This window comes from Apostichopus japonicus, chromosome 8 (genome assembly GCF_037975245.1).
Source record: "Apostichopus japonicus isolate 1M-3 chromosome 8, ASM3797524v1, whole genome shotgun sequence".
NCBI classification, from domain to species: domain Eukaryota; kingdom Metazoa; phylum Echinodermata; class Holothuroidea; order Aspidochirotida; family Stichopodidae; genus Apostichopus; species Apostichopus japonicus.
Genome location: NC_092568.1, coordinates 34,675,258 through 34,686,100, shown reverse-complemented (window position 1 = coordinate 34,686,100; position 10,843 = coordinate 34,675,258). Strand labels below are relative to the sequence as shown.

The following is a 10,843-nucleotide window of genomic DNA, read 5'->3' as shown; positions in this document are numbered from 1 at the left end:
TTTCCTTAAACTCAACTGAGGATTTAAATTTCTACTCCCAGATAGGCAAGAAAATTCATGTAAATGTCATGTGCGAACTTCAGCAAAGCATTTTGCCCATCACTGAGAAATTGAATTTTCATCTTTAACATTCCTCGTGTCCAGAAATGATTTGGAGGGAAGCAAGAATATTAGATTGAGATTTAATATCTTGATTTGCTTTCTCTACCATAATGTGAGCTGAGGAGAGTTGTGTGAGTGGGGTGAGTTGGGATGGGGAAGGGACTATAGGTGGACTTTTGATGGCATCCAAGTTGTGGTCGGCTATGTCATAAGGATGATATTCAAATGTTAATGTATGTGTAGTACCTCCCAAAAACCTATTTGCCCACAATTAAAAATACAAGGCAAAAGTACGTAAATGTACTGGGATATCTTAGAATTCACTTAGTAAATTCAAATTTAAGCTTTTACTTGACCGCAATTACCACTTCATTCATTCTGATTCAACGAACGGAAAGCCACAGAAAGGAAGTTTAGAATTTTCGGGGAAGTTCAACAGTTCGGGTACATTTTTTATGATCCGGGTACAGGAGAAGAATTCTGTGGAAACCTTTAATCCGATTATAAATTAAATCTGGGGACAATTCTTGAACACTCAATCCGGGCGGTACATGAAATTCAGGGACTGCCCTCGGGAAATTGTGGACGTCTGTTCAACTTACAGGTATAGGATTATTATCCTCACTGCATAATACATGCTCCCCTTTAACGCAAACTCTTTTGGGGGCTAGCCATACATGTTGTATTTAGACCGAATGACAGTGAGCGTGTCCGTAAGAATCCACATTATACTAATTAAGTTGATTCAGATTTCAAATTGATGAGGTTTGGCAATGACAGACTCTTCTAAAAAGAAACAATAATTATTACACACAAATAGACTATTATATTGAAAAGTATATTCAAAATTGCATATTTCTTTCTTTATATATGTATCTGTATTTATATAATAAAAGTGAAACATTAGTTACATAATGAATAACAATTAAAACGTGAACGATGAGAACACAATAACTCTAATTATATACATTATATTTCTCCAAGCTAAGAGTCAAACATCGCAATTAAAATTAATAACAACTGTAATTCCGGTTGAATCGGTTCAAAACATCTTAATTCAATATATTTATATTCCCTCTGACAATAAAATATCTCGTATTCAGTTCATGATCTTAAGTTAACTTCTATATTTAAGATGTCTTAACTTATTTGAAGATCATCTGATATTTCATTGATATAGGAATATAATTTAATATTAACTTACATATTAACAATAAACAATATAAACAAAAAATTATTTCATCGGATAATCAATATTTCATCACCCAGAAACTTTTTCATCTCAATATTATGTCACTTGTTGTACGCAAAATTTGGGCATTATCAAAAATCTTATTAAGTTTAAGTCAATCTAAATGAAAAGAAAATTTGACAAGTCTAAAGAACAAAATGTGAATGTCCCCCTCCCCCTCTTTTGTAAAGAGAGGCACGAAATCTCACCAGGATTAAATATATACATATAATTAAATATTGTCTGGTCACTTCAGCTATCTTAATAGGTCATCAGTATTGGCCTCCAAGTTAAGCAACCCCTAAACTTATCGTAAAACATATCCAAAAATCCGTAATCCACTTGGAGAAATGGTGCAACAGACTGTTTACTTATTTCAACTATCTACATAACAAACTCTATAATAAAAACTTATTAAAAGACCCCTATATTAAAGACCTCATCCCAGGTTATGAATTTACCAGCATTGAAAATTACCAAAGTTCATTACTGTCCTAAAAAAAAAATTCTCCTCAATTTAATTCTTGTGTAAACGTAAGTGGGCCTCACGTTTCGATCCTAGCAGGATCGTCTTTAGAGGCTGAATGACAATTGTTTCAGTTCTATCTCTTAGATTGCTCTTTCTTTCTCTAGCAGTTAGCGTTATACACCCCTCGAGGGGGATCCCCCTCTCCGCTATCTAGCCTGCAGATTAGAACCTTGGTGTATTTTAACCTGTAACTCTACGTTTCCAACACAAACAACAGCAATACCTCTTCCATGAGCCTTCATTAGCTATACGGGAAACGATAGGAACATCTTCTTCAACTTGCACACTGACACCCTTTTTAAAGCATGCATCAGTTTGCGCTTCTAAATTATCTATATATATGAAGAGAAGAAAATGTTCACCTTTCAGTTCTCTTGAGCCCCACATTATTTTATACAAAAAGTGCATGGAACCATGCGGTCCATAGTTACAAGGGTTGAATAAACCAGATTACTACAACATAAAACTATATATCAGGGAAAAGCTAAGAGATGCGAGATTTGAAATACGTACATTTTCTCAGAGAAAAATTTGTGGCGACTGGTTGCTAGGCGACCAAATAAATAATAATGAGAAAAAAAGGAGTAGTTGAATAAAACTTACTACTAGGACAACATAAGTAACACTTACCAGCACGCTCGATATCGTCATTTACTTCACGTGTTCGATCGTTTATAAGCTGTCGCACTTTCCTTACAGTGTCTAAATTACGGTCAAAAGATACCAAATTCAGTGTAAGTCCAATTTGTGAATTGCGATTGACTAACACACTAGCTGTAGAATATTACTTTATTCATCAACGCCAACAAGTGTTATATGTGTATATAACTTGAGGAATTAGTGAAAAATATGGTTATGTTTTTTTTTTTTTAATTTCATCTCTAAATTGAATGTAATTTGCTGGGAATGAGAAAATGCATTTTATCGACAATTTGTGCAAGAATGTTATACCAAATTGCTGCCCACCTCACACCCCATTGAGGCACTGAACTGATGCTTGTGGTGGAGAGTACCACCGTGAAATATGACGTCAAAGGCCACTTTGTTAGAATAAGCGTTTTCCAAGTTACTGATGATACGTAAAATAAATCGATGATATGTAAATTTAAATCGACATCATACCAGTTTAAATCGATGATTTGTCGAATTGAATCGGTAGAAGTCAATTTCCGTGGACTTATACCAGTTTCAAGCAACTCAATATATAGATATAGATATATATATATATAAGGTTACACCTGGAGGCACATTAGGCAAGACCTATATACATTTGTTATAAATGGTTGAAGAGATTTTATATAGTCGATGAGGTGATGCTTGGTTTGAAAACTAATTGATTTGTTGATTGAGATAGTATTTGTAACATTAATGAAACGAACTAACAATATATTGAAACACTTTACTAATAAAAGATTGAAGCAATAGTAACCAGAGAAATATTATGTTTGACTTTTGAAAGAGTATTCTAGGATTCGTGTCTAAACTTGAACCAAATTCTTATGCATCGTTTTCATGAAATCAACATTTGAAATTGACATGTTTTGTACCGAAAGCAAACTTGAAGCACTTAGTGTGCGCAATCACAAATGCACATTGAAAAATGTGTTTTTTAAGTGTCTTTAAAATCTTTATCAAAATTGTTCTTCGAAAAGGGATGCATTAACATTTTTGAACACAATAGTTATTGTGGTATTAATACATTGACATACACGAACGCAAGTTTGAAACCAGCATTCAATCCAAGATCAAAACAATAAAGGGAAATTAATAAATAATAAAATCCTATCAGCATGTACTTATGGTACAAACTCTGACAATTTCTACTTTTATAATCTCTAACAGACAATGTAGGAATAACATTTCAATTTCACCAGGATGCTTAGTTTATGTTCTTCTTTCATTAATATCGACATAAATTAATTTTTATCTCCACTTTTCCTTTAACTTTGGCTAAATTGAACCACTCATCACAATCATTACTTTGAGCTTACCTCCGTACTTAGCGAGAGTTCTTTCCTTGTCAGTATTGTCCGAAGAGGGTATACTGCCATAGCTTCCGTGACCACTGGCCATGTCTGTTTTTCTCAAACGTATATAGCTTAACTTCTTCCTTCTTAACAAACAAAAAGAAGTTAATTTGTTATCTCGTCGCAGGGTAAATGACTCATTCTAGAAATAACAACATCCAGTGCTGTCTACAATATGAGAGGGGTTGGGGGAGGGGTTGGGAGGAAGGATCGGGAGGCGCTACAGCCTCGAGAAACGGGGTATATAGTTGATACAAACAAAAATCTATTCATTTTCGCTCATGAATGTACCATGCATTTATGGAGACTACAATAAGGTGATATATAAGGGGGATTTATAAAAATGTACTAAATATTACCAAACCTACCCATCCCCCTCCCCCTTCCCAGTGGCGCGCATGAGATTCAATGGTGGGGGACGGGGAAAACTAAAAATTACACCCGACTTATTGAGGTTGAGAGCTGAACATTTCAAGGGCCAGGGGCGAAATAACTATCCTGGGTTCATTTAAACCGGCTCCTATGAACGAGATTGGTTGATCTGCCACCCCCGGCCGCCTGCCCTCCCCACTCCCTCCCCGCCCTCGCCCAAAAGTGTATTGCGAAGCAGTTGTGCTAATAAATAATGATAAACCCAAAATTTCCACCGACTGAAACATGATGACAGTCGCCTGAATATTTAAGGGAGTTCTAGATGCGAATGAAGTATCTATAAAGATGAGGTGCTGCCATAGGGTAATTGAAGCCGAGTACCGCGTAGGGCTGCATTCCCCTTCCCCACCCTCTGCAAATTTTAAAACTCAGACGTGCATTCCGAGGCAGACTTGCACTATGAATGAGGTCCACCTGAGTAACACTGAGAGAATGAAAACACAAGAGAGGGTGGTAAACCCGCAGTTGTGTTCCAATTCTTACATTGCTGTTTGCAATATTTCAGGACCCTTCCTTCTCAAATCCTTCCATAAAGGTTCACACCTTTACCTAAATCCTCCATCGGGGGGGGGGGGGGATTTAGAATCCCCCCCTCCATTAAAATGTATCAGTTACCATTTTAACTCTCAATGAAACTGCTCGTAAATTACCATAGAGAACCCTTGCTTTGAGCCATTGATAGTTTGTACCTTGTTTCGACTACGTTAAGTTCAATACTTATCCATATTTCTAAATCTAGATGTTGATCAAAGTCATTGGCTTATTAGTACACAAGAAATGCTGCAACTGTGTCGTTGCCGTACGCTATTTGGTGTTTTGTAGGAATTAAGTGCATGTGCACTGCACACGCTATGCATAGTCATCACATCAAAATCACACTGTTGGGTTGTTGTGAAGAAGATTATTTCCCCCTGTCCGTTAAGCGTTCTTGTACAGAATTTGCAATAACGAAGTTTGCGGCCAATCATTGCTCGCGACGTCAGCATCAATAAAAACCATCGCTTGGAAGTTGGACTGAATCAGAAAAATGATAAGGTGCATATGTCATAAAATGTCAAAATATTCATTGCATTCATTGGAGTCACTGAAACATGGTGTTGAGATGAACACATTAAGTTTTGTCTTGAATGAATATCCTCAACAAAACATGACAGCAGCAATAGTTTTGAATCGGTACAGTACGTCATTGAATTGTGATTAGGCCTCTAGTTAGCCTGGATTTTCCTGTCCAAAATGTGGACAATGGTACGCGAATAAGCAAGGCTTAATTAACACAACATTTCTGCTGAATGATATGTATCTGCATTGAAGTAAATATATATAAAACAATTGAATAAACACCGTACATAACATTACCGTACATTATACCGTACACTCAACATTTTGGTAACAACTGAAGCTTTTAACGGTGATCCCATTACTTTTCCAACAATCATGAGCTGTTTACACTAATTGCAAACCTGTTTGGGAAAAAGCTTCGTGCCACCCCCCCCCCCCCCCCGATACACACTGAGGGTGAGACTTTACATTGTCACACCGGAATAGAAAATTAAAGAACAATCAAACAGTCAGTAACAATTGTAGTAAATTGTCTCATCCAATTATTGTAAGCAGAAAGGCAGTCTGCAACAGAATGGAATCATGCAACATCGTGTTGGATCGATAATAACTCTAAAGAAATCTTTAAAGAATATTCACCGAGAACAATTGCGATATTTGTCACCGGTTTAAAAAAAAGAAGAAGAAAAAAACAAGGATTTACAAGCAGTGTGTATTAGTTGTCTGGATCTTCAACTGATTTTCTTAAAAGTAGGCCAACATGTTATCTTACACAACTGTAAACGATAAGAAAGTATACGTAACGACATTACAGCACAGTAAATCAGTATTCCATTTCTGTATATCAGCAAGTGACGTGCAGTTTTTACAGCTGCTTTGTTAAGTCATGTGATTGTTTCTAGGCCAAGTTGCACAATTCTGTACAATACCTAATTCTGTAGTTTCCCTTTTATCGATATTTCCAAACTGTTTTTCGTCATCAAGACCAATCAATTAAGTTTTGGTCATAAAATGACTAGTACATAAATATACACTACAAAGGAAGAAGGAAAACATGCACACCAATGCTCGTGGCAGTGTGTGAGGTTATAGGCTTATATATATAAGGGTCATAATTCTTATGAATAACTTAGGTCAATAAATTAAGCAAAATGCATCAACCAGAAGTTCACACTGTTTCAAATGTTGAGATCCATTATAGAGCAACGCAGTGCGTATTACTTGTCAACTATACCCTTTAGTTATTTTTAATGTGTCCGGGGGGGGGGGGGGGTAGGAACGAAAACTTATGATTGATAATATACATCGACCCATCTGGTTTCTTTATCAATAACAAGATGATATAATAAGTACAAACTTTTCTGTGATTGACTGTTGGCTTTGGAACTACTATTATAAGAAGCAACAGGTGTAGTCCATATGTTTAAATGCTATAAGAAGTAAGGCAAATATACAAACTCGCTACGTCATTATTTTCGGCCTAACATTGAACATGTACATATTAACAATATTAATATGAAAGGTGTTCACTTACCTGTCCCACCACACTTACTCTACATTTGATGATCACCTATATATAAGGCAAATTCTCACACTCGTTCACCTATATATCATATAGGCTCATACGAATCATATTCTTGTAAATGTTAGTATGGAACTGCCGTGTCTGTGAATGGCCATAGTCAGCAACAGGAAATCAACAAACAGGGGTATATAACCAGAAAACAGGTAAACGCTTTTCTAACATTTGTACCTTTGGACTGGGAGAAGTATTTGTTCTAACAAAAAATACTCGAAACGCTCGTAACTTAAAAGCAATGAACTTATTTCCCCTCTTACAAGCCTGGGAATTCCGTGTGACATTGTCGGAAACAAATGCACAAGCGGTGCACTCTGTACAATCATAACACGTGCGTAAAACGCTCTCATTGACAGTTATACAAAGTCATTAGTAATGGTACCGACTTAGGTCTGGGAAACGGAGATCCGGGGTTCGATTCATACTTTAGGTCTGTGACGGCACGAAGGTCCGGGGTTCGATTCATACCTTCGCCTGATGACTCCCGGAAGGATGAATTCACCGGGCGTGAAAGAGGAAATTTTCTGATTTCTGAACTTCCGTAATTTTTACCAGAACAGTGAAAAAAAACCTCATAGCCGGTATTCGAACCCCGTATATATATTCAAGGCGATCGTTCTATACATAAGTATCGTCGGATTGCACATCAACTGGGGGCGCCCTTCAACAAATTAGCTTGTCATGGGAATTAGCCTTCAAACTGGGTTTCGACAGAGGATGTGAGGGTGCACTCATACTGATTAAAACAGTAACAGCAGAATGCCAGGGTCTTGAACAGGACTACATCCAATGGTGCTCTCTTTGGTTATATGAAGTTAAAAGAGAATGTTTGGGTTGAGGAACCGACGTCATCATCTCAGAAGCCTCTCTCTAAAGGAGCATTCCAGCCTTTTAACATATTTCCAAAATCGGATATCTTGAAAACATCAAACGTTGTTTATAACGAGAACTCAATTTTTTTTCTTCTTGAACTAACACACATCAGTCTCATCTAAGGCCCATAGCGTTTACAGAGATAACCGACGAATGGACGTGTTCGCTAACTTTAATTCCCCACATCAAGGGCGTAGGAACCGGGGGGCTGTGTGAAAAATATGGTGGGGCGGAAGTATGATTCCCCCCCCCCCCGCTTCGCAGGTCAGAAAAACCCTTTTTCATTTCCAAATGAGAAAAAAAATCTCATTTGGAGCACCAAATTGCATCTAAGGCCAGGTGAAAATGCAAAATTATTTACAAAATGGAGTGGGTGTTTAAGGGTGCTATATTGCACCAAATTGCATCTGAGGCCACCTGAAAATGCAAAAAAAAATTCCAAAGGGGAGGGGGACACCCCGTCCCCTTAGACCCCTCCCCCAGGCCGGCCATCAGTCTTCAGCCCCCACTCAAAATTACCTTCATACGCCACTACCCACATCATATAGTTTTAAGCTTCATCTTCAAGTTAATTCATTCATCGAATCTTATGTAAGAAACAAATTATAACTAAATACAATAACTGTAATAAAGATCCAATCGCACCAATAAAATTAAAGTTTCTTTCTGTATTACAATAGAAATACATCTACAAAATTAGAACATAATAAGTAACACACAATTTAATGAATATATCTTACATAAATCTAAAAAGATGACACTGTTTTGAGTGTGTTGATTTTTTTCATATAATCCGAAATAAATTTGAGAATGGCCCAACACCCAACCCCACGCAATGCTCAACCAATCAACCATGGACCCAACACCATCACTCCACCCCTCATGAATGGATATATGTAATCATTTCTTAAATGATTTAAATCATTTAAGAAATGATTAAACTTATTGTTCTACTTGACTACTAAAGAAAAGAGAAACTTGTGAAGACAACAGAAGCACCGGGTGTTTTGCTTTCTTGTTTACAGTTGAAAATAAAGTGTTTTGCTGCATGGAGTAAAATGAAATTAATAGGTGCGTAATATCCTCAAGATATCCAAACTTAACATATTGTAAACTAACATCGAAATGTTCTTTAGTAAGAAGACTTAAGAATCTTTTTCCAGAACGCATTTACTGTGGGACAAACCCAGAAAAGATGTTCTAAGGTTTCAGTAACCGAGTTACAAAAAGTGCAAGAAGGTGAATCTTTGATAATATTTCGATAAAGAAAAGTATTTGTACCCAATATTCTGTGTAGGGACCGGAATTGAAGATACTGTATCCTTAGAGTCTCTTACCGCAACAAAGAGTAAGTTATAGAAAACAAATGTTCAAACATACCGGTTGTACTTGATTTGAGTACTAACATTTTCAGAGTTGAATTTAATGCAGTATTGCATGACAAATTCGTTCACCGTAGTGTGTATTAACCTTCTCCTGTATTTCCGAAAGTATCAAATGGTACCCTCTTGTCCGTCAGATGGGGACGTTAATTGTCGGTCCTGGGAGCAGGGGTGGTTGACTTCCTTGAGCACTCATCGAAAGGAGAAGACTTGATATAAGCCTGTGAATGTCATCTACAATCAACATGAGCTTAATTCTGTTTGTTTTCTATCCTTATGGAAATACTGAACTAAGTTATAGGCCAGATCATAGAATATTGTCACTTAGTACAAACGTTTACGTAAAAGCAAGTAACGACCAGGCGAGAACCATAAAGACACACGCCTTAAATTGTGCCAGTTTCAGGAGAGACCAGGAGTTGGTTCCAGGATTTAAATCTCACTTAAATGTCTTGGCACTTATGCAACATCATTAGATAATAAAGACAATTTCGACACGAGTTTATTTTACCTCACCAAGGATGCCAGCTCTTTTCTAACATATGCCCGATCTGTATAGGGTGGATACTGAAGTAAAATCTCAAGTGTAGTTAAATTACTTTCAACTCCATTATTTCCATTCAACTCCATTATTTCAAAAACAACAGCAGCAACAGACAAGTCTCCTCCATGAACGATTTCTACTTGAATCGTTGACTAGAGGAAAAGCTTCGTTGGTTTGCTCAGTAAGAATCTCTGTATATGAAAAGAAAAGAAATAAATAACAAATGTCAATGTTTAAATAAAATGATAAACAAAAAAAGGCATCTCATTCAATTTTCAGAGATTTTAATGAACAAGAAATCGATTTTTGTTTTTTGGTTGGAAAATATCTCTCTTGTCCTTTGCGTGAAAACACAAATATTAAGTCAAAAACGTGAAATATCACACAAAATTTGTAACACTACACAGGTTCTCAATCTCTACATAAATTCCCTTCCCTGTACGTAACTGAGGCGGAGGGTGGAATGGTGGGGCAGTGGGTGGGGGATATGTCGACCTTTGCCCCCCCCCCTCTGGTTTTATTGGAAAAATTAATAATAGTTGCCTCCGTGTGTGTAACTTACCGCCACGATTGATTGATTCAGTTTCCTCACGATTTACTCGACGAACAACGTTTCGCACATTTTCTTCAGTTAACTGTAGACGAAATGGGACGAAATATGTAACAATGAGTTTAATATACAAATGTGAATTGCGTTTGGTAAATTAATATATTTAGTTACATTACCGTTAAATAGACCCTATATGTATTCTAAATGTGACGCATCGATAGTGCCTGTGTATGGGATAATGTATCCACTGAAGTGAATAGGTTTTGCAATGGTTGGGCAGGGGCATGGTAGGGGAAGGTTCGTCTCTTACGAGTCGGCTCCTTCAGTTCAACCACACACATTTCGGTATTGCACAAAGTGTTCTATAGATGGTAGTTTGATTGAATTTATAAACTCAAAACTCTCCTAAACTGCTATCTGAGAATTGCTTACAGCTGTTTCCTTCTGCGTATAGTTCAGTTAATGGTTATTATTATTATTATTATTATTATTATTTATTATTTATTATTATTGTTGTTATTATTATTATTATATT

The 10,843-nt window shown here is 36.7% G+C and overlaps 1 long non-coding RNA gene across 1 annotated transcript; it reads right to left on the bottom strand.

The window, feature by feature from the left end:
- Nucleotides 1–937: 937 nt before the first annotated feature.
- LOC139972092 (uncharacterized) lies at nucleotides 938–7,096 on the bottom strand. Its single transcript, XR_011794581.1, has 4 exons — nucleotides 6,915–7,096; nucleotides 3,854–3,975; nucleotides 2,493–2,564; nucleotides 938–2,194 (listed from the first exon to the last, which is right to left on the bottom strand). It is a non-coding gene; the product is annotated as an uncharacterized lncRNA (long non-coding RNA).
- Between the last annotated feature and the right edge of the window lie 3,747 nt (nucleotides 7,097–10,843).